At 39.0% G+C, this 22,342-nt stretch overlaps 1 protein-coding gene across 7 annotated transcripts in view; it reads left to right on the plus strand.

Annotated features, from left to right (window-relative positions):
- LOC140693432 (uncharacterized) overlaps nt 1-22,342 on the plus strand; it is a 60,878-nt gene that overhangs the window by 13,999 nt on the left and 24,537 nt on the right. For 2 of the 7 annotated variants that reach the window (XR_012069202.1, XR_012069204.1), the window contains exons 2-4: nt 1,652-1,766; nt 6,710-6,844; nt 21,527-21,639. The exons of 2 other annotated variants lie outside the window; for them this stretch is intronic. The gene's annotated coding sequence lies outside the window, so the exon portion shown is untranslated. Of the gene's footprint in view, nt 1-1,651; nt 1,767-6,709; nt 6,845-13,661; nt 13,915-21,526; nt 21,640-22,342 lie in introns of those variants that run through there. 3 more of the 7 variants (XR_012069200.1, XR_012069201.1, XR_012069209.1) reach the window with 2 other exon arrangements.

The following is a 22,342-nucleotide window of genomic DNA, read 5'->3' on the forward strand; positions in this document are numbered from 1 at the left end:
TAGCACCCACCTCGTAGAGCTGCTATGGAGATTAATGAATCTATGTCAATGTTAGAACAGTCCTGGCTAATATTAAGTACTATGCATCTGTCAGCTTTTTTCATAATTACTGACAGATGTTATTATCGACCAAAGAAGTATTAGTTCTTTGTAAGGGAAATGCATGTTAGACCATTTCATTTATCATTTTCTGTAATTCAGGCTTTTCCCTCTGAAATACCATTTTCTGTCTGTGCACTAGAAAGCCACAAGTTTTTCCAAATTTCATCTGTCTGGGTTCTTGTCATGACGGCAATACTGCAGAGTGCTGACATTTTTTAGGGACTCTGTGTGAGATGACAGCGACCCCTCAAATTCAGGAGCGCTTTCTCTAACTGATAACATCTCGCTTGAAATTAAGTTTTTAAAATGTAACAGCTTCAGACGCTTAATGATGCCATAGATGCAAGGATGTTCTATCTAAGCTCTTTAAATAAATCCTTTCATTGAAATAAAGGAAATACTATATTATAGCGTTCTATGACTTTGCTATCTTTGCTATCCATTTATCTGACTCTCTAAGACCAAAGAAAGCAAAGAATGAGATTGATCATTACTACTGTGTGGTACACATATTTGTGGATGAAGACAATACTGAAATGTACTGTTTAAGATATTAAAATAGACACTAAACTGCTGCTTGATGCACATGCACGAACAGAACAGGGAGCTGGGTGCAGGGAGCAAACACTGAGTTTCCTGGATCAGAGACCCAGCATAGCAGTCCAGCCCAGCAGTCCATATGATTCATATTTATGTCCCAGCAATATTAGCAGTGAGAGTCTGAAATGAATTTTGGGGACACTTGCAAACAGCTGTCATGATTACTAATGTGGGACACCAGGATTCTACAGTGTTTAGTTGGAAGCTGCGCACAACCAGTTCTTTTCCACTAAAGCCTCTTGTAATTGCTGGTCCCACATCCAGGCTGAGGAATCATCTCATGTGGTGTTTGGGAGGGAGATAAGTGGAGTCAGGACCCATGTTAAGGCTGGGTGGGTAATAATCTGGTGCTAGTACAGGAGAAAGGAAAGTAGGTCAGGTGGGAAGGAGAATGACTGGATTTAAATTTTGGTTCTTGAGTAAGCTAATTATATAACATCATGTCAAGTTTCTTTGTTGTTTATATTCCATGCGCTGTCACCGAATAACTACTGAATTGTGGGGACAAAAAGCCTGGGTTTTAGAATTGACCCTGCCCCCAACCTGCCAGAGTCCAGGTTCCTCTGGGTGTCCAAGGAGGGGGCTGAACCATCAGGTGTCCCTCCACTGCAGCAGTTTGGGCACTTGGTTGGCCTAAATTTTTTGCTGTGGAAGACTGGCTCGGTTGTAGGACATTAAGCATCTGCAAGGCTCTCACCAGTTACCCACGGTGGTCCTAGGACTGTGACATCCAAGCATTCCTTTCCACCCACGTTTACAAATGACCCTCAGGGGGTTAGTATTAATCCTGGGTGAGAATTATGAAAAATTATATGGTACCTCCATCCCTTCTGGCAAGTGAGGGCCCCTTATTTACAAATGACCACGAAGTGTTAGCACCACATTTTATCAACAGAACACGTGAACACGTGGTGACAGTGATGCTCACCTGTTTGCTTCTGCTTCCCAGTGCAACTTCAGCCTATGTCAGAGGACCTCAGCTGCCCCAGCGAACAGGGCCTTCTGTACAGGGAATGGGCTCCTCCTCGAAGCACAGACAAGAAGCAGCCCTTAGATCTCCTCAGGTGAGCTGTTGTGGAGAGCACTCCAGTGGGAAGAGCTCAGGGTTGCCCTCACAGCATCTGAGTGTGACAGTCCTCCAAGAGTATTACCAACCAGGAAGCACACAGGAGCTCTGAGCTTTGTTGCCCCCAAGTTTTTACTGGAGGCTTTATTAAAAAGACATAATTTATTGGGTCACTACCAACATGGCTAACCCAAACCCTAATTGTAAGTCAAAACTTTCCTTAGCCCAAAACGCTGAGCCCCTTCATCTCCTGGTGGCCACTCACTTGTCACAAAGCTCAAAGCCCCACTCCTCTAATCACATGGTTGGTGTCTCTGACAGGCCAGTCCCCATCCTGAGTCGTCTCATGGACACAAGCCATCCAAGGGTCCACCATGAATTGCAAAGGCACTCCTACTTGGAAAATTTAAAGCCTTTAGGGGTTGTTCAGGAACTGGGATCAAAGACCTACCAAATTCTTCATTAAATAGTAGTAAATGTTCGATTTCACTTAAATTATAAAATAAGAGAGAAATTCTCACTGCTTTGCTGTATCTGATGTTTGACACCGGTTCACTACACCACGTGACTGTAATGTCGCGCTCAGCATGTCTTCTCAGAGCAGCAGTGCCGGCTGCTCCCCGGGAGATTATGCTGTTTGGACAAGGCTACTGGGGGGAGGGAGGCCAAGGAGAACCGAGCAAACAAAAATAATCGGGCGAATAAGGAAAAAATGTAAGATTGAAAAGAAGGAATTAACACAGTTTTGAGATGGGAGGCTTGGGGGGAAGTGAGTCAAGAAAGCTATCTTTGAGTAGGTTACATGTGAGCTGAGATGGCGATAAGGAGGCTGGACTTTGAGGATCTGGGAAAATTCACCCCAGGAATAGAGGCAGCTTGTCCATTGGCCCCGAGGCACAAATGTACTCAGCAGGTTTGAGGAGATACTGGAGCCAGCGCTGGTGAGAGTGCTGAGACGCAAGGTTTAGAAGGGCTTCAGGAACATGGAAAGGAGTGTAGACTCTAAGTGCAGTGAGAAGCAGTCATGATAGTTTAAGCACTAAAGTAATTTTCTCTCACTCACAATTTTTCAAAGATAATGTGGAGAATGAATTGCAGGGATCCAGGAAGCAGGGAGGCCGGGTAGGAGGCACTTGGAGTGGGCCAGATGAGAGATGGTGGGAGCCAGGGAGGAATGCGTTTGGGGAGTGGAGCTGACAGGATGCAGTTATGGGCTGGCTGTGGATGGTGAGGAGAAGAGGAGGGTCAAGTTAGCCCCAGGTCGGCCTGGAGCCAGGTGCCTGTTCTTTCTCATCTCAGTGCCCCATGCAGGTGCACCTACTTTGGCAAACCTCTTAACTTTCAAAATGAAGGTTTTATAACACGGAAGTCTTTGTGTTTGTTTCACATTTTTTGGAAAGATTCAAACATGTACAGAAGTAGAGAGAACAGCACAGCCAGCCTGCCTGTATCAGTCACCCAGCTCCAGAATTATAAACTCAGAGTCACTGTTGTTGCACCTTTCATCTCCACCTCCTCCCTTCCCCCACTATGGGATCATTTTGAAGACAATCCTACATAGCTTAACCTTTCATTAGTGATATGACATGGTCTCTTTCTAATACAATTGGAATATTCCTTTTTTTTTAAGGGTTACAAAATAATTCCCTGATTGTCACAAAAATACACTTTTAAGTAGTTTTGGGGTTGAAGTCAGGATCCAGAATAGGTTCAGACATTGCAGCTAGCATATCTCTCAAGTGGGTTCTAATCTATAATTTTCCTGTTTCTCATTTTCCTTGAAATTTCTGAGGGGTTCCTCTATTTCCTGTTTGTCTGATTTCATTCTCCCCTGTGGTGTTAGACTTGTTTCTACATCCTATGTATTGGCTTTAGCTAAGTGATTTGATCCTCCCCTAAAATCTTGATCTGATTGAGGTTCAACTTTGTGCAAGAATACTTGTTCTGTGAAGTTTTGTACTCCTGTCATAAGGTACATATTGTCCAGTTAACTCTTTTTTGGTGACAGCAGTCAATAATGATTGTCACCCGGGATCATTATTTCATAAGGGATTTTATTTCATGTGGTCATACTCTTATTTTCTCCCTCAATTATCAGCAGGATCACAGACATGAAGAGGCACTTTCTCATTAACCAGTGTATCGTGTAGAACACAGTTTTAAGAGGATGTTTGTACATATGTAAATATTTAAAGTTGATACATTTTTCTTTTCTTTTAATTTTCTTTTTCTAATGGAGGTACTGAAGATTGAATCTAGGACCTTCTGCATGCTGAGCACACACTCTGGCACTGAGTGTACCCCATCCCCCTTGAGATTAATGTTTATATGATATTTTCCTTCTGTTATTTTTGTTTTATGTTACACAGAATTTGACTGCAGGGCAATGGGTTTGATGGCTCTTTAATCATTCTTTATGGGCTTTTGGGGTTTGTGTGTGTGTTTGTGTTTGTAAAGAAAACAATTTTCCCACTAGTTTAAGTATGTTTTACTAAGGAAAATATGTTGATCTGTTCCCTGCTCCTGGTCCATGTGTTCCCTTTGTTGCTTCCCACTAGTGACCCCTTGATCTCTGTGACAAGACTAGCATGTCTTTAATCCAGGTTGAAGGAGATCTGAAGAGATTTATTCAAGGAGATGAAATTTGAAGACAATGTATTGGAAAGTATTGAGAAAGTTATTCATTAGGAGAAGGTCTGGGGTTGAATTGTTATGTGCACAGAAATCTAAGCTATGAACCACCAAGACAATTATTAACTCCAGGGAAAACAAAGTAGGGAAGGAAAAAGTAAGGCTAGCAGACAACTTGCTACACCTGTGAACAGTCTGTACAGAGTCCTAATAATGTAAAGCAAGGATACTGAGCTGATCAAAATTATAATGTAATTGTATCAAAAGTTTGGAAGAATGAAGGTTTGGGTGTGTAGATGAGATGGTGTTTGAAAGAGAGCTGAATCCTCATTTTCCAAAATAGAAAGTTAAATAGGTGATACATAAAGATGAAAAAGTCTGTAGGCTGTGTTACAAGGATATTAGTCAGAGATAGGGAGTAATTATTCTAAAAGTCAGCAGTAGGAGCTGAACGTGGTTGCTTCTGGCCAGGAAATGGGGCGTTTGTTGGGAACTGCTCCTTTTTACAATCGGTTTTCGAGAACGGTTTGACTATTTAATGAATGTGTGGTATAAATTTGATAAAAGGAAATCAAAGCTGAATTTTGAAAAATTGATGTTAAGAATTGGGGTGTTTTTGACAGAGAGAGATAACAATTAGACAAAACTACATTTGAAGGGATCCTCATTATTCCTAGCATTTCAGCAAGGACTAGGATGCAGGCATCTGTTTAAGGTTCAAAAATTCTTTCTGACCTTCTTGCCGACATGTAACCTTTGGAAGTAATGAACACTCCGTCACTGTAAATATCCAGGCAGAGGCTGCCTGACCAGCTCTCTAACTGTAGCAGGGTGTGTTTACCATTGGCCAGTTGGAGCAGGCAACTTCTAACATTCTTTCAGTTTTGAATGTGGCATTTTCAGGACGGATAGTTGATAAGTATTTATTACAAAAAGCTTAACAAGAAAGAGTCCAATACACCTCAAACCCATTGCCAGGGTTTTCTCTGCCAGATACCATCCTGAGCCTGCCATCTGTGAGCCAGGCCACAAAGCCCAGTCACATGAGAATGAACACACTTTGTCACTCCTATCTGATTTGGCATTGGGCTCAGCCCTTTTCCCCATGGGATGGTCCAAGCCCAGGTCTCTGATGATGGAGCTGGTCTCACAGCAGCCCTGTGAGCGCTGGTCCAGCCCAAGGGGGTTCCTGCGTGAAGTTTCCCAGGACTACAGGCTTTCCTCTGAGCTGAGTCCCCCCTAGCGGGAAGCTCCAGCCTGAGCCGGAAGCCTCAGAGAGAACTCAGAGCTGAGGGAATCCACAGGTTTTACCCAGCACTGCCTAGTCAGCAGTGAGCCAGTTGAGGGAATTATCAGCAAAAGCAAGACACACCTGAGCCGCCGTCTCATTGTTCCGCCTCAACCCTAAACCCTCTGTGTCTGCCTGTCTGTGTCTGTCTCCGTCTCCCTGTCAGGACCAGCCTGGCACCGCTTCATGCTCTGCCTCCTTTCTTCTAATCTTGCCTCCCTGGCCTGTTCCATCTACTCCAGATTAACTGAGAAACATTGAAGGGTTTTTAAAACCTAGGAACAACAGTCGTGCTAGATACAAAGAATACAGGGCAGTACCTTCCTCAGTCACATCCCTCCTGCCCTCTCCCATTCCCACAATGAGTTTTATAAATATTTTGTCAGACAGACATTGCACTCCCAGTTGTTATTATTATCAGCCATTTCCTTATTATCTGTGGTTTACGATTCATTTGCTCCAGGGAAGTTCCCGAGATAAGGCAGGAGCAGATGACTGAGCCAGTTGTTGGTGTCCACTGTGTGAAGCCTGTTAAGAATGATCTTTGGGGGGATTTGTTGAATGTGCCAGACTGTCCAGTGAGTGGTGATGATCCCCTGCAACTGCTCTGGAGTCGGCCTCGTCCCCTCCATTGCTCATTTCTCATTTATCTCTCATCAGCAGGTGAACCAGTGATCAGTACTTCTATGATATGTAAAACATTTCTTATTTCACGGTAGAATTTCGGGGCTGCTATAAAAAGGCATATGTTTTAAGTGTGAATTGTCAGAGGTTTAAACGTAAAGCCACCTTGATTTAGAATCAGAAATTAATATGATGGAGGGAGGGTATAGCTCAGTGGTAGACTGCAGGCCTATCATGCATGAAGTCCTGGGTTCAATCCCCAATGTGTCCATTTAAAAAATAAAGAAATAAACCTAATTATGACCCCCCAAAAAACAAAGAAAAAAGAAATTAACATGAGGATGAAGCTACAGAGTGATTATATGTGTCTTCTGAAACTTCCTTCTGTCTTTCTGCAGGAAATTCTATGGGAAGAAGGTCTGAATCTTCTTTGCTTGGCTGGGCTATTACACTCAGATGCTCCTCCTGGCAGCAGTCGTGGGGGTGACTTGCTTTCTGTATGGATATTTTAATCAACATAACTGTACCTGGAGGTAATTTCTCTTTATTCCTTGTTACCGTGCTTACTTAACTTAGAATGACATTCTCCAGGAGCATCCATTTTGCTACAAATGGCCTATATTGTCAGTATTTATGGCCGAGTAGTATTCCATTTTATAAATATACCACTTCTTTAGCCAGTCATCCGCTGATGGACATTTAGGCTGTCTCCATGTCTTGGCTATTGTAAATACTGCTGCTATGAACATTGGGGTGCAGGTGTCATCTTGAAGTAGGGTTCCTTCAGGATATATGCCCAGGAGTGGGATTCCTGAGTCACATGGCAAGTCTATTCGTAGTGTTTTGAGGAAACTCAATACTGTTTTTCACAGTGGCTGCACCAAACTGCATTCCCACCAGAAGTGTAGGAGGTTCCCGTTTATCCACAACCTCTCTAGCATTTGTCATTTGTGGATTTTTGAATGATGGCCATTCTGACTGCTTTGAGGTGATACCTCATTGTACTTTTGATTTGTGCATCTCTAATAATTAGTGATATTGAGCATTTTTTCATGTGCCCATTGATCATTTGTATGTCTTCATGGGATAATTGCTTGTTTAGGTCTTCTGCCCATGTTTGGATTGGGTTATTTGGTTGTTTCTTATGAAGTCATATGAGCTGCTTATATATTCTGGAGATCAAGCCTTTGTCAGTTTCATTTGCAAAAATGTTCTCCCATTCTGTAGGTTGTCTTTTTTTTTACTTATGGTGTCCTTTGCTGTACAGAAGCTTGTAAGTTTCTTAAGTCCCATTTGTTTATTCTTGCTTTTATTTCTATTGCTTGGGTAGACTGCCCTAAGGGAACATTTCTGAGATGTATGTCAGATATTTTGCCTGTATTTTCTTCTAGGATGTTTATTGTATCTTGTCTTATGTTTATCTTGCTGAAGAGACCGTCTTTATTCCATTGTATATTCTTGCCTCCTTTGTCGAAGATTAGTTGACCAAAAGTTTGTGGGTTCATTTCTGGGCTCTCTATTCTGTTCCATTGGTCCATATGTCTGTTTTGGTACCAATACCACGCTGTCTTGATGACTAACTCTACAGTATTGTCTGACGGCTGGGAGAGTTATTCCTCCAGCCTCTTTATTTTTCTTCAGTAATGCCCTGGAAATTCTATGTCTTTGATGGTTCCATATAAATTTTATTGTGATTTGTTCTAGTTCTATGAAATATGTCCAGGGTAATTGCATAGGGATTGCATTAAATCTGTAGATTGCCTTGGGGTGTGTGACCATTTTAACAGTATTGATTCTTGCAATCCAAGAGCATGGGATACCTTTCCATTTTTTAAAGTCTTCTTTAATTTCCTTCACCAGTGGTTTATAGTTTTCTGTGTATAATTCTCTCACGTCTGTGGTTAGATTTATTCCTACTTATTTTATTACTTTGGGTGCTATTTTAAAGGGGATTGTTTCTTTACTTTCTTTTTCTGTTGATTCATCATTTGTGAAAAGAAATGCAACTGATTTTTGAACATTAATCTTGTAACCTGCTTCCTTGCTAAATTCTTCGATCAGCTCTAGTAGTTTTTGTGTGGAACTTTTAGGGTTCTCTATATATAATATCATGTCATCTGCATATAGTGACACTTTTACCACTTCTTTTCCAATTTAGACCACTTTTACTTCTCTTACTTGCCTGATTGCTGTGGCCAGGACTTCCAAGGCTATGTTGAGTAGGAGTGGTGATAGTGGGCATCCTTTTCTTGTCCCAGATTTTAGTGAGAAGCCTTTGAGTTTTTCACCGTTTAGTGCTATGCTGGCTGTAGGCTTGTCATATATATCTTTTATGATGTTGAGATATGCTCCCTCAATACCCACTTTTGTGAGAATTTTTATCATAAATGGGTGTTGAACTTTATCAAAAACTTTTATGCATCTATTGAGATGATCATGTGGTTTTTGTCCTTTCTCTTGTTGATGTGAAGTATTACATTGATTGATTTGCATATGTTGAACCACCCTTGTTTCCCTGAGATGAACCCCATTTGAGCATGATGTATAATCTTTTTTATGTTCTGTTGGATTCTATTTGCTAGTATTTTGGTAAGGACCTTTTGCATCTGTGTTCATCAGTGATATTGGTCTGTAATTCTCTGTTTTGGTGGTGTCTTTGCCTGGTTTTTGTATCAGGGTGATGGTGGCTGCATAGAAAGTGTCTGGGAATATTCCTTCTTTTCAATCTTCTGGAAGAGTTTGGAAAGGACTGGTATGAGTTCTTTTTTGTGTGTGTGTTAAAATTCCCCGGTGAAGCTGTCCACTACTGGACTTTTATTTGTAGGGAATTTTTTTTTATTGTTTATTCGATTTCATTCCTAGTGATCAGTTTGTTCAAGTGGTCAGTTTCTTCTTGATTCAGACTTGGTGGTCTGTATGTTTCCAGAAACTTGTCCATCTCCTCTAGGTTATCCATTTTTTTTCCATGTAGTTTTTCATGATATTCTCATATGATATTCAGTATTTCTATGTTATTTGATGTAATTTCTCCATTTTCCTTTCTTATTTTGCAAATTTGTGTTCTCTCTTTTTTCTTCTTTGTGAGTTTGGCCAGAAGTTTGTCGATTTAATTTACTCTTTCAAAAAACTAGCTTTTGGTTTGAATATTTTTTTATTTTTTTAATCTCTATTTTTTTTATTTCCTCCCTGATCTTTAATGTTTCCTTCCTTCTGCTGACTTTTGGGTGTTTTTGCTCTTCTGTTTCTAGTTCTTTTAACTGGTGGGTTAGATTGTATATTTGATATTGTTCTTATTTGAGGAAGGCCTGTATCGCCCTAAACTTTCCTCTTAGCACTGCTTTTGCTGCGTCCCAAAAGTTTTGTGTGGTTGTGCTTTCATTTTCATTTGTCTCAAGGTATTCTTTAATTTCAGCTTTGATTTCATCATTGACCCATTGGTTTTTTAATAGCACGTTGTTTAATCTCTATGCTTTCCTTTTTTTCTCTTTTGTTTCTCCTTAGTTGATTTCTAGTTTCAATGGCATTGTTGTCAGTAAAGTTGCTTGAGATAATTTCTATGTTCTTAAAATTGTTGAGGCTTATTTTGTGACCAAGTACATGATCAATCCTAGAAAATGTTCCACACGCACTTAAAAAGAATATATATCCTATTTTAGGGTGTTGTAATGCTCTGAAAATATCCACTAAATCTAATTTTTCTATTGTATCATTTAATTTCTCTGTTGCCTTCTTTATTTTCTGTCTGGAAGATCTGTCTAGTGATGTTAATGTGGTGTTAAAATTTCTGACAATGATTGTATTCCCATCAATTTCCCCCTTTATCTTTGTTAGTAGTTGTTTTATGTACTTAGGTGCTCATGTTGGGTGCATATATACTAATGATTGTAATATCCTCATCTTGTATTGCTCCCTTAATCATTATAAAATGTCTTTATTTATCTTTCTTTATGGCCCTTGTTTAAAGTCTATTTTGTCTCAAATCAGTACTGTTACATCTGCTTTTTTGGCATTTCCAGTTGCATGGAATATCCTTTTCCGTCCATTCACTCTCAATCTATATGTGTCCTTCTCCCTAAAGTGTGTCTCTTGTATGCAGTGTATTGAAGGTTCTTGCTTTATTATCCAGTCTGCCACTCTGTCTTTTGACTGGAGGATTTAGTCCATCATTTACAATAATTAATGATAGATGAGTGTTTATTGCTATTTTGAACTTATTTTTGCAGTTGATTTGGTATTTCTTCTTTGTTCCTTTCTTCTTCCTTTTGTGGTATGGTAACTTTGTTTTGTATCATCTTGGATTGTATTTAGTTTTTGTGACTCACTTGTAAGTTTTTGGCTTGTGGTTACACTTTTTTGTAAGTTTGTTAACCAATTACTGTAACTGTGTGTACTAAACAGATAGAAATGTAATCTCAAACCCATCCTATGGAGAATACAATATTTAAAAAAAAAGAAGAAGGAAGAAAAAATACTCTATATTTTCTTGCTTCCCTCTCCCACTCAATGATTTAGATATCTTCTTTTACAGTTTCATGTTTATTCTATTTGTAATTCATGGTAGTTATCACCTTTCCAGTTATGAGTTCTCATTCCTGTAGCATCCTGCTTCTTTTCTATTTAGAGTAGACCTTTCAATATTTTTTTGCATGGGTTTAGTGTTGCTAAAGTCTTTTAGTTTTTGCTTCTCTGTGAAATTCTTTATCTCTCCTTCTATTCTAAAGGATAGCCTTGCTGGAGAAAGTATCCTAGGCTGCATCCTTTTTTTCATTAAGAACTTTGAATGTATCTTGCCACTTCCTTCTGGCCTATAGTTTTTCTGTAGAGAAATCAGCTGAGAGCCTTCTGTTGTAACTCACTCTTTGTTTTTCTCTTGCTGCCTTTAGGATCATTTCTTTATCCTTCAGTCTGGCCATCTTGATTATGATATGTCTTGGTGTGGGTCTCTTTAGGCTCTTCCTGTTTGGGAACCTCTGAGCCTCCTGTGCTTGGGTGTCTGAATCCTTCTTTAGGTTTGGGAAGTTTTCAGTCATGATTTCTTTAAATACCTTTTCCATCCCCTTTGTTCTTTCTTCCCCTTCTGGAACCCCTATTATGCATAGATTGGCATGCTTTATATTATCAGATAGGTTCCTTATATTGCTTTCATTGTTATATATTTGTTTTTCTCTCAGCTGTTCTGATTGGGTGCTTTCTGTTGTCCTGTGTTCTAGGTCACTTATTCGTTCCTCTGCATTATCTAGCCTGATTTTTACAGCCTTTAGGTCAGATCTCATTTCAGCCAATTAATTTACCAATTCTAATTGGCTCTTCTTTATAGCTACTATTTTGTTTTTGACATATTTTATGTCTCTAAACACTATCTCTTTTAGTTCCTTCAGTAATTTGATCACTTCTTTTTTGAAATCTTGATCTAGTAGGCCATCAATGTCTATTTCATTGATCATTCTTTCAGGGGATTTCTCTTGCTCTTTTAATTGGGAATACTTCTGCTTTTTCATACTGCTCATATCTCTCTGGCACTGTGGCTTAAGGAGTATCAGTTATCTATTGTGGTCCTTAAAGGAGTTTATTTATTTATCTATCTAAAGCCTATGTGGAAATAAAACTTAAAAACGAGAGAGAGAGAGAATTTTAAAAAAATGGAGGAAAAGAAGGTTTGAAAACAGTGTATAATCAACAATAGAAGAGCAAGTAGAAGCAGAATAGCAGTCGAGTTGAGATGTCTTTTTAAAGCCTTAATAAAATGAAGAAAAATATCAAAACACAATATTTAAAACCTGTGAATAATCAATAACAGATCAAAACCAAGAGAATTAAAAATGAAATGAGAACTGTAAATGTATAGAACTATTTAAAAACTAAGGATTAAAAAGGTAACAGAAAATAAAACAGGTATAAAAAGATTTAAAAAACAAAGATGCATTCTCCTAGAGACTGTGCACTCTTAATGGTTTTATTGAGAGGTCTTTGTGTCTTCGCCCTGTTTCACGAAATCAGCTTGCTCTCTTGGCCCCCTCGTCTGTGCTACTCACAGTGTCCGTCAGCAAGAATATCGTGCACCTCCAACACTGGGTCAGGTGCTGCTCTCCTTCGTGGTGGGCAGGTGGGTTACTCCCCCTCCAGAAGCCACAGTCAGTGCTGTGCCAGTTGCTCCATAGGTGGGCTCAGCTTCAAGAATAACAGCTTTATGTAGGTATAATTCACATACCATAAAATGCAGCATTTGAAAGTGTGCATTAGTGTTTTAAGTACATTTCAGGGCTTTGTAGACATCACTCCCAAAAGGAACTGGTACCCTTTAGTAAGTCAGTCCCTAACCTTCCTTTTCCCTTAGCCCCCAGCAGCTACCACTCTACTTTCTGCCTCTATGGATTTGCCTGTTCTGGGCATTTCATATAAGTAGAACCGTACAGTATGCTGCCTTATTTGATTGTCATCTTTCATTTAGTGTGACGTAGTCTAGACTCATCCATGGTGTAGCATATATCAGTACCCAAATTCCTTTTTGTGTTCAAATAATATGCCATTGTTATAAATACTCCACATTGCTTATCCATCCATCAGTTGATGATGAATAATTCTGCTGTAAATGCTCATGGACAAGTTTTTGTGTGAACACATATTTTCAGTTCTCTTGAGGATATATCAGAAAATGGAATTGCTGGGATTTATTCTACTTTTAAAATTTTGAGGAATTGCTAAAGTAGTTTTTATAGTGACTGCACCATTTTATATTTCCAGTAGTAATGTATGAGGAGTCCAGTTTCTCCACATCCTAATCAACACTTTATTACTGGGTTTATAGATACATATTTATATATCCTATATCATATATATTTGTCATCCTTGTTGGTATGAAGTGGCATGTCATTGTGCTTTTGATTCTGTTTCCCTAATGCCTACTGATGTTGAACATCTTTTTATGTGCTTATTTCCCATTCGTATGTTTTTTTGGAGAAACATCTATTTAAATTCTTTGCCCATTTTAATTGTATTTGTCTTTGTATTGTCACGTTTTAAGTCTTCTTTGTCTATTCTGGATAAAAGTCCCTTATCAGGGAAAATATTGGAAATAATTTCATCCATCCTGTGGATTGTCTTCTTACTTTCTTGATGAAGCCCTTTGAAGCACAGAAGTTTTTAATTTTACTGAAGTCCAGTTTACTTGATTTTTTTCTTTTGTTGTTTGTGCTTTTGGTGTCATATATTACAAGTATTTGTAATCCAAAGTCCTGAAGATTTTCTCATTGTTCATTTTCTAAAAGTTTTATATTTTCAGGTCTGTGATTTATTTTCAGTTAACTTTCATAAATGGTGTTAAGATAAAAGTTCAGTTTTCTTTCTTTCCAGGTGTATGTGCAGGCGTTCCAGCATCATTTTTCTAAAGATTATTTTTTCCCCATTGGATTGTCATGGCACCTTTGTCAAAAATTATTTGGCTACGTGTAAGAGATTGTTTATGGACTCTCAGTTCTTTTCTCTCAATCTATTTGTCTGTCCTATATGCAAGTACCACACTGTGTGGGTTAGTTTTGTTAGTGAGTTTTGAATTTGGAAACTTGAAATCTTTGTTCTTTTTCAAGATTGTTTTGACTATTCTGGGTATCTTGCATTTCCATATTAGTTTTACGATCAGCTTGTTCATTTCTGCCAAAAAGCCAGAGTTGCATTGCATCTATAGGTCATTTTGAGGACAATGGCCATCCTAACAATAATAAGGCTTCTGATCCATGAACACAGAAGAGCTTTCCATTTATTTTAGGTCATTTTTAACTTCTATCAGTAGTATTTTAGTTTTCTATATACATGTTTCAGACATTTTTCTCAGTATTCCACATATTTTTCTTAATATTCCTAAGTATTTTATTTTTTTTGATGCTATTGTAAATGAAAATGTTTCCTTCATTTTATTTTTACATTATTCTCTGCTGTTGTATAGAAATATAATTACTTTTTTATATATTGATTTGTGTCTTACAATTTTGGTCAGACTGGGTTATTAAATATAATAGGAATTTTTTTCTTTACTCTCTTTATTTTCCTTTGTCAATTCCTTGTGATTTTAATATATAATATCATGTCATCTGGAATCAAAACAGTTTTATTTCTTTCTTTCTAATCTAGATGCTTTATTTTCTTTGTTTGCTTTGACTTGAACCTCTAGTACAATGTTGATTGTGTGAGGAAATATTTCAGTCTTTCAACATTATGTATGATCTTTGCTCCAGGTTTTTCATAGTTGTTCTCTGTCAAATTGAGGAAGTTCTCTTCTATTTCTAGTTTTTATACATTTTTTCTATTAATATGGCATATTACATGAATTGACTTTTGTATGTTGAACTCCCTTTGCATACCTGGATATATCCCACTTAATTGTGGTCTATTTTATATGTTACTGGATTGGATTTGCTTGTATTCTGTTGAGGATTTTTGCATTTATATTCATAAGAGATAGTCTTTAGTTTTCTTGTGATGCCTTTGTCTGGTTTTGGTATCAGTGTGTACTAGTCTCATTGAATAAATTGGGAAGTGTTCCCAACTCTTTATTTTTAGATGAGATTGTGAAGCATTGTTTTCTTTTTTTTGTTTGTTTTTTCTTTAAGTAGTTGATGGAATTCACCAGCAAAGCCATACGGGCCTAGCATTTCCTTGTAGGAATGTTTTGGATTACTATTTTCATCACTAATTACTGTAGGATTATTTGAGTTTTCTATTTCTCCTTGAATTAGCTTCAGTCATTTATGTCCTTCTAGGAATTTATCAATTTCATCTAAATTATCTCATTTATTGGCTATATAATTATCCACAATATTCCCTTATATTACTTGTTATCTTTGTAAGGGCAGTAGTGACATCCTTCCTTTCATTTCTCATTTTAGTAATTTGAATCCTCTCTTTTTTTTAATACTAGCTAAAAATTTGTCAATTTTGTTGATCTTTTCAAAGAAGCAACTTTTCTTTTTGTTTATTATTCTCTGTTGTTCATCTATTCTCTATTCCATTTATTTCTGCCTTTAGTATTTTGATTAGAATGTTTAATTCATTTACATTAATGTAATTTCTTATCAGGTTGAAGGTACATCTGCTATCTGCTTTCTATATGTCTTTTTTTATCCATTCCTCTATTACTACACTTTTTTGTTTAAAGTAGGCATTTTCAAGTGTTCCATTTTAATTTGTTATTTATTTTATCTTTTTTCCTCCTCCTCCTCCTTCTCTTCCTCCTCCTTACTTCTCCTCCATTGCCCAGAAGATTATAATTAACATCTTGTTTTAAAGCAATCTAGTTCACATGAATGCCAACTTCATTTCAGTAGTGCACCAAAACTTTGCTTTGGTATCAATCTTTTCCCTCCCCCTCCTCATGCTGTCACTGTCTTACAAATTACACCTTTATGCATTTATAAGCACATCTACACAGTTTCATAAGTATTGTTTTATGCAGTTGTCCTTTACATCAAATACAACCAAGCATTTACATGTAATACTCGATTTATACTGTTTTATTTTTTTACTCATGTAGTAGTGATCTTTATTTTTCAGGTGAGTGTCCTTTCATTTACACCTGCTGGATTATCCTTAGTATTTCTTGTAGGGCAGGCCTGTTAGCAATGGATTCTTTCAGATTTTGATTTTGTAGCAGTGTCTTAATTTCTCCTTTAATTTTTTTAAAGAATCATTTTGCTGGCTATAAAATACTTGGTGACAGTCTTTTCCTTTTATCACTTTGACGATACCGTCCTACTGCCTTCTAGTCTCCATGGTTTTTGATGAGAAATCAACTGTCTTACTGAGGAGCCTTTCTATATGTTGAGCCACATTACTCTTTCTGCTGTCAAGATCCTTTGTTCTTCTGTTTTGACACACTGAGTCTGATGTGCCTATTTTAGATGTCTCTATGTTTATACCACGTGGAGTTTGTTGAGCTGCTGGGATGTACAAATTAATGTTTTCATCAAATTTGTGAAGTTTTCAGCTATTATTTCTTTATTTATTCTTTCTGCCCCTTTTATTCTCTCCTACCTTCTGGCGCTCCCATTATGTGTGTATTGGTATTGTTGATGGTGTCCCACCTATCTCTGACACAGTGTTCATTTTTTTTCATTCCTTTTTCTTTCTGATCCACAGACTGCATAATCTCAGTAGTTTTAATTTAACTGACTTTTTCTTCAACAAGTTCATATCTACAGAGAAACCTCTTATTGAAGTTTACATTTTAGTCATTATATTTGTATTTCTAGAATTTCTGGTTGGTTTTAAAATATAAATTTTATTTATTGATATTCTCTGTACAATGAGATGTTCACATAATTTAATTCTTTAGGCATGGTTTCTGTTAGTTTTTTGAACATATGTGTAATTGCTTATTTATGTCTTTGTCTAGTAAGTCCAGTGTCTGGGCTTCCTCAGGGAGTTTCTATTGACTACTTTTTCCCCTGTTATGGCCAAACTATTCTGTTTCTTCATACATTTTGTAATTTTCTTTTGAAAGCTGGACATTTAAAATATTACATTGTGGCAGATCTGAAAGCCAGATTTTCCTCATCTCAAGGGTTTATTGTTGCTTCCATTGTCATTGCTGCTGCAGCTATTTATTTAGTTACTTTCCTGAACAAATTCTGTAAAGTCTGTATCCTTTATCATGCATGGCCATGAGATCAGTGTGTGTGAAGAATGCCTAGTTGTCATCACTATAATAATGATTGGACAGTGATTTCTTTCAATGCCTGGAGCCAATCATTTGAGCTGTTGCCCGGTGGCTGTGTGTCTGCGTGCTGAGGGATGCCCTCAGCAACGGCAGGCAGTCTGCAGCTCTTCCATAGCCTTTAGTTCTTGCTTATGCAGAACCTCAAGTTCAGCCAGAGTTGAAGGCTTAAGATTATCTCAGATTTTCCTTTCCCTGTGCCACACATGTGTACGGCCTTCTACAATTCTCAGAATTTTTTGGAGCTTTTTAACCCTACCTTCACCCCCAGAACGTCTCATTACCCAATTTTGCCTTCTAAATTTCCTAGTCAGCATCTAGTTAGCCTCTACTGGTACCATTGCCTCAGGCAGTTGTAATGTTAAATACTCACTGCTGATTGTTTTCCACAAACACTCTGGGGACAGGCTGTTGCACAGCATGAGTTTGTGAAAGGTCAAATAGTGACAGCTCTCTGGGGGCGGATTTTTTGGGTAACTTTAAATCACTTCTGCCCCTACCTTGATTGTGAGACTATTGCTTTTAAAGGCCACCATTTAGGTGTGGATACAGGGATGGGGTAGATCAAGTTACAATACCACAAAACTCACTATCTTTATGGAGATTTAGCTGTTTTTTTTTCTCAAATAAAGACTCCCTGGATTGCTGGAAGTCTTGGTTTAATTTCCAGAGTTCTACAGAGGTTAATTTTGACAAATTTTGCCATTGTCATTGCTTCATAGAGGAGTAAGTTTTCCAAGATATTTCCTCAGATATTCTAGAAGTGTATCCCATTTGCATTTGTGTTTAACTGAGTTACTTGCAAGACTAACTAATTCTATAGCTCCAGCCCCATTCACATAAGAGTCCACCTGCATGGCTTCTCCTACAGGGAGCAGTGTGCAACCTGTTGTCAGATTGTTGTTTTTCTTATTAAAGTGTAGGGGTATTTAAAAATATGCTCATGAATAGCCTTTTGTCATTTTTACAAGTTATGAAACTTCCACTAGTCTGTGGCTATTTTTTCCCCTCACTTTTCGTTGCTTTGATGAAATTCTCACTTTTAAGAATTTTCAGTATAGCAGTTTGTGGATGCTGATCACACGGGTGAGGCATTTAACTACTGTCTAAACCTCAGTCTTTGCTCTGATTCACTGTCTAAAGCATCTGAACACATCTACTGAACACCGTATACCAATGGATGCTGGCAGCCCTAATTAAAAAAATGCTTTTTAAGTAAAGCAAAAAAATATTAACTTTGACACTGGAAAAGACAAATCTCAAATTTCCTTGCTGATCTTGCTTTCTGTGATCATGAGCTACATCATGTTTTTAGAGCCGACAGGCATATTAAGCTACTGATTTTATTTCATCAGATTTTAGAATACAGAACACATTTCAGACCCACTTATAGCACCATATGTGTATCTTTAAGGATATGTACATATGATGATGTCTTTATTATAAGTACCTTATTTTAAGTACCTACTGCTCTGCACCTCATTAAGGAAAGCTTGAAACTGCAGTACTTAAATTTTTCATATCACCATCATCCCATAGCATCTCTTTTGCACTTAGATGTTGTGTGGCAGAGTATTCTTCTGCTCCCTAGAAATGATCAATTTTGAAGGGGAAAAAAAACCCTCCTCAAATAAATATACTTCAAATCACACACTTATCTGAACAATGGCCACCATTTTAGTCCACACCAATCCATCTACTCATACTGACTCAGAGTCCTCAACATAGACAATCCACCCCCTGAAGTCAGGATCCTCAGCACACGTTCTATCCCCTCCCCATTCCTTGTTGATTCTGACATACTTTTGTCCAACGCGTCCTGCCCCGTCTCTTCGCTGCCTGACTGCAGTTTTTAATTTTTACCTTTGAGTTCCAGGCTGCGCCTAGTGATTTCCAGAAAAACACCAGACACCTGGCTCATCAGGAGGGGTGGGGAGGATTTCAGAAAGCTGTTAACCTAACTTACTTGCAGGTAAGTGAGTGGCTATTGTGAGCAATCCTTCTAGATATCTGCCATGCCGACTGCATCCACCCCAGCAAAATAACGTAGCTCCTCCAACCACCTCTGCCTCCATTCATCTGGGTTTCTGCTTTCAGTGACACTCAGATGCTGCTGATGGGCATTATATATATATATATTTTAATTGAAGTATAGTCAGTTACAATGTGTCAATTTCTGATGTACAGCACAATGTTCCAGTCCTCCATATTCACATATATATGTATGAATTCCTTCTCATATTTTTTTACTAAAGTTTATTACAAGATATTAAATATTGTTCCCTGTGCTATATAGAAGAAATTTAGTTTTTTAAGCTATTTTTATATATAGTAGTTAATATTTGCAAATCTCAATCTCTAATGGGCATTTTTAAAGCCACATCTGGAACCCTTGTTGCAGAAGAGTCTGAGAAATATATTTTCAACCTCATAGCCTTTTGGTTAGGAAGTTGGAATAAAGGCTGAGCTGGCTCACCTTACTTGTCTGCCTTTATGAGTAAAGGGGTCTGGAGTTTCAAGGCCCAATGAAATGTCCCAGCCCTTCAGCAGCAAACTCTTAAAGCAACCAAAATGCTCCCATCTACCAGAGCATGACTTGTCCTTAGACACTGCTGGACATAACCACCGACGCTGTCTAAGGCATCGTCTTCATCTGGTGCACACTTTCTTTAGATGTGTAATATCCTGATTAACAGGACAAGCTGGTTTGGATTCCCAAGGTCACAGGCAGCCTTCTGCCTGACTTTGGTATATATGTGTTCATTAAAGAGTCCTCTCTCACATCAGCTAGAGCTGCCTGGTGTGTGGTTTGCCAGAGAATGTGGGTGCAGTGCTCCCCACCAAAGTCCTACCAGTTGTTTTATTGCAGGAAGAGAGAGAGCAAAAGAGACAGAACACGAAGTTCTTGTCCAGCCTCAAACACAGTCACCCCCGCCCAGGGCTCTTGCTCTGGGACACACAGAAGTGCAGGTTAGCAGCGATGTGGCCCCGGTGTACTCCAAAACATGGTGTGGTTGTACTGGGCTATCTGTGTCTTTCATGGGCCCTGCAAAGTTCTCGGCTTCGTGAAATGGGGAACTAAGGAACTCCCACCCATGGCTGTAGCTCCCAGGGTTTGCACCCTTACGGGTTTTGAGGATTTACTGGCAACTCATTCTTTTTCACCGGGTCATTTCTCGGTTACAGGGCAGTCCTGTGACTTCCTTATCAGAACTGCTCCATAAATTCGGGATTTAGTGAAAGATGCCATTTTAGCCTGTAAGTTCAAGTTCAGGGAGGAGGAGGAAGACAGCACAGATCAGAATTGCTGTTTTCCTTTTTTTATTATTGTTTTCATAAGGCATCTCCTGTTGTCAAATAGACACTGAGCAAATGAATGACTGTTACACTCCCATTTGAAGGATGAGGAAAATGACACTCAAGGAGAGGAGGCAAACTTCCTGAGGTTCCAAAGACAAAAAGGGATGAGCACAAAATAAGATCCCTGCAAATTTCTTGGCTGCCATCAGCCTTTAGGTCAATGACAGAGTGCCGTGTGTAGTAGTAAAGTTGTAGCGTGCTTTCAAAAGGGTGCAGATGTCCTTGTTTTGTTGATACAATCACACTGTTTTGTCTGGGACTCTGAAAAAAGAGAAATGGGTTAGAAAATGTTGATTTCTCATCCTTGGTCCTTCCTCCCCCTCACAGATATGGACCCTTCCATCTGTAGCAGGAATAAGACAGCCCCAGCCTTCCTGTCTCATGAGATCAGTACTCATTCATTTCATTCCTGCCCACCTGTAGGAGATAAAGCACAGCGAGATTTTCATGTCCTGCTTCACTGATTCTTGTGAAATTAGGTGTTTGAAGATACAAACTCATGAAAGGAAGCTGCTTTTCTTAATATAAAGTGCAGTAATTTTCTTAGCAGAGAAGGAAATTGAGGATTTTCTTCATTGAAAAATCAATAGAGATTTCAAGAGCATCTGTATTTCTGATGCATAGATTAAAATGACAAAATCTAGAGGGATTACAGAAACACAAGGAAGATACCAAAAGTGTCTTTAAAGAGCTTTTCTAAGACTGGGCTTGTAAAGAGACTGTTAGTTGACAGAGACCCTCTTCTCACCTATAATCCCTCTCCTTAGGTTGGAAAGGGCCAGCGTTTCCCCTATGTGCAGTCCTGGTGCTTCAAGTGAGTTGTAGGGTAGGGCAGTGCTCATGGTGCTGCCTTCAGTTTGTCCATCGTAAGTAACCCCTGGCAGTCAGAGGGCGAGTGTGTTGCAATGACATGAACCATTCACCGTGCTCTCCGGGGTGTGTGCTCATCTCAGCTCATCCAGGCTCAGGTGATGGCAGAGCAGAGAGTGGTGGCAAGAGGTCAGCCATGAGTAGGAGGGAGCAACTGGAGTCAGCTGGGACCCAAGTGGCTAGGAGTTCCAGGTTGAATTCCCAGGATTTTCCACAGCTCATTCATTCAGCTAATACTTCTCCAGCATCAGTGATGTTCTGGTGTTTCCTTTGTAAACAGAACCATATCCCTGTCGTCATGAAGGTGACGTTCTAGTGGACATAAGAAATGATAAACGCAGAAGCAGATCCAGGTCAGGACACATGAGTGCTTTCTACTTTGGAGTGCACAAGGTGAGATCCTTTGGGAAGGAATGTATGATACAGGAAAATGTGGGGGAGAGAATGGACGTATCCCAGGTCTTATTTGGGTCCCTGGGATGCACCTCGTGAAGTGTGGGTCCTTGGTTTGCACAGGAACGAATCCAAGAGAGAGCCACAGTTCAGTAAATGTAGATTTATTCAGATAGATATATACTCCACACACAGAGTGGGCTGTTTCAGAAGGCAAGAGAAAAGCCATGAGGCGTGGGGGTTGGGTGCTCCAGTTTAAATTAAAAGTAGATACACACTCCACAGACATAGTGTGAACTGTCTCCCTCAGCAGAGAGAGCAGCCACGAGGTGTGGTTGTTAGTTTTTATGCCCTCAGTATCTTCATATGCTAATAAGTGGGAGGAATATTCCAACCGCTTTAGGGAAGGTGTTGGGATTCCCAGAAATTGGGCCACCACTCACCCTTTAACCTTTTATGGTCAGCCTTGAACCTGTCCTGGCACCTGTGGGAGTGCCATTTAGCATCCTGCTGTATTTCAGTGAGTGTGTATTGAAGCTCAAGATCTACTGGGAGTTGACTTTTCCACCGTCTCGGTGCTAATGACTGTGCCAATCTTTTAATGGCTGTGCCCGGCCCCCTTCCCTCCTGTCTCATGAAGGAGCTCTGGACTGATTGCACAATTGCAGAGCAGGGGACAGAGTGGAAAGAACTTTATAAGTGG

This window comes from Vicugna pacos, unplaced genomic scaffold, assembly GCF_048564905.1.
Source record: "Vicugna pacos unplaced genomic scaffold, VicPac4 scaffold_19, whole genome shotgun sequence".
Taxonomy (NCBI): domain Eukaryota; kingdom Metazoa; phylum Chordata; class Mammalia; order Artiodactyla; family Camelidae; genus Vicugna; species Vicugna pacos.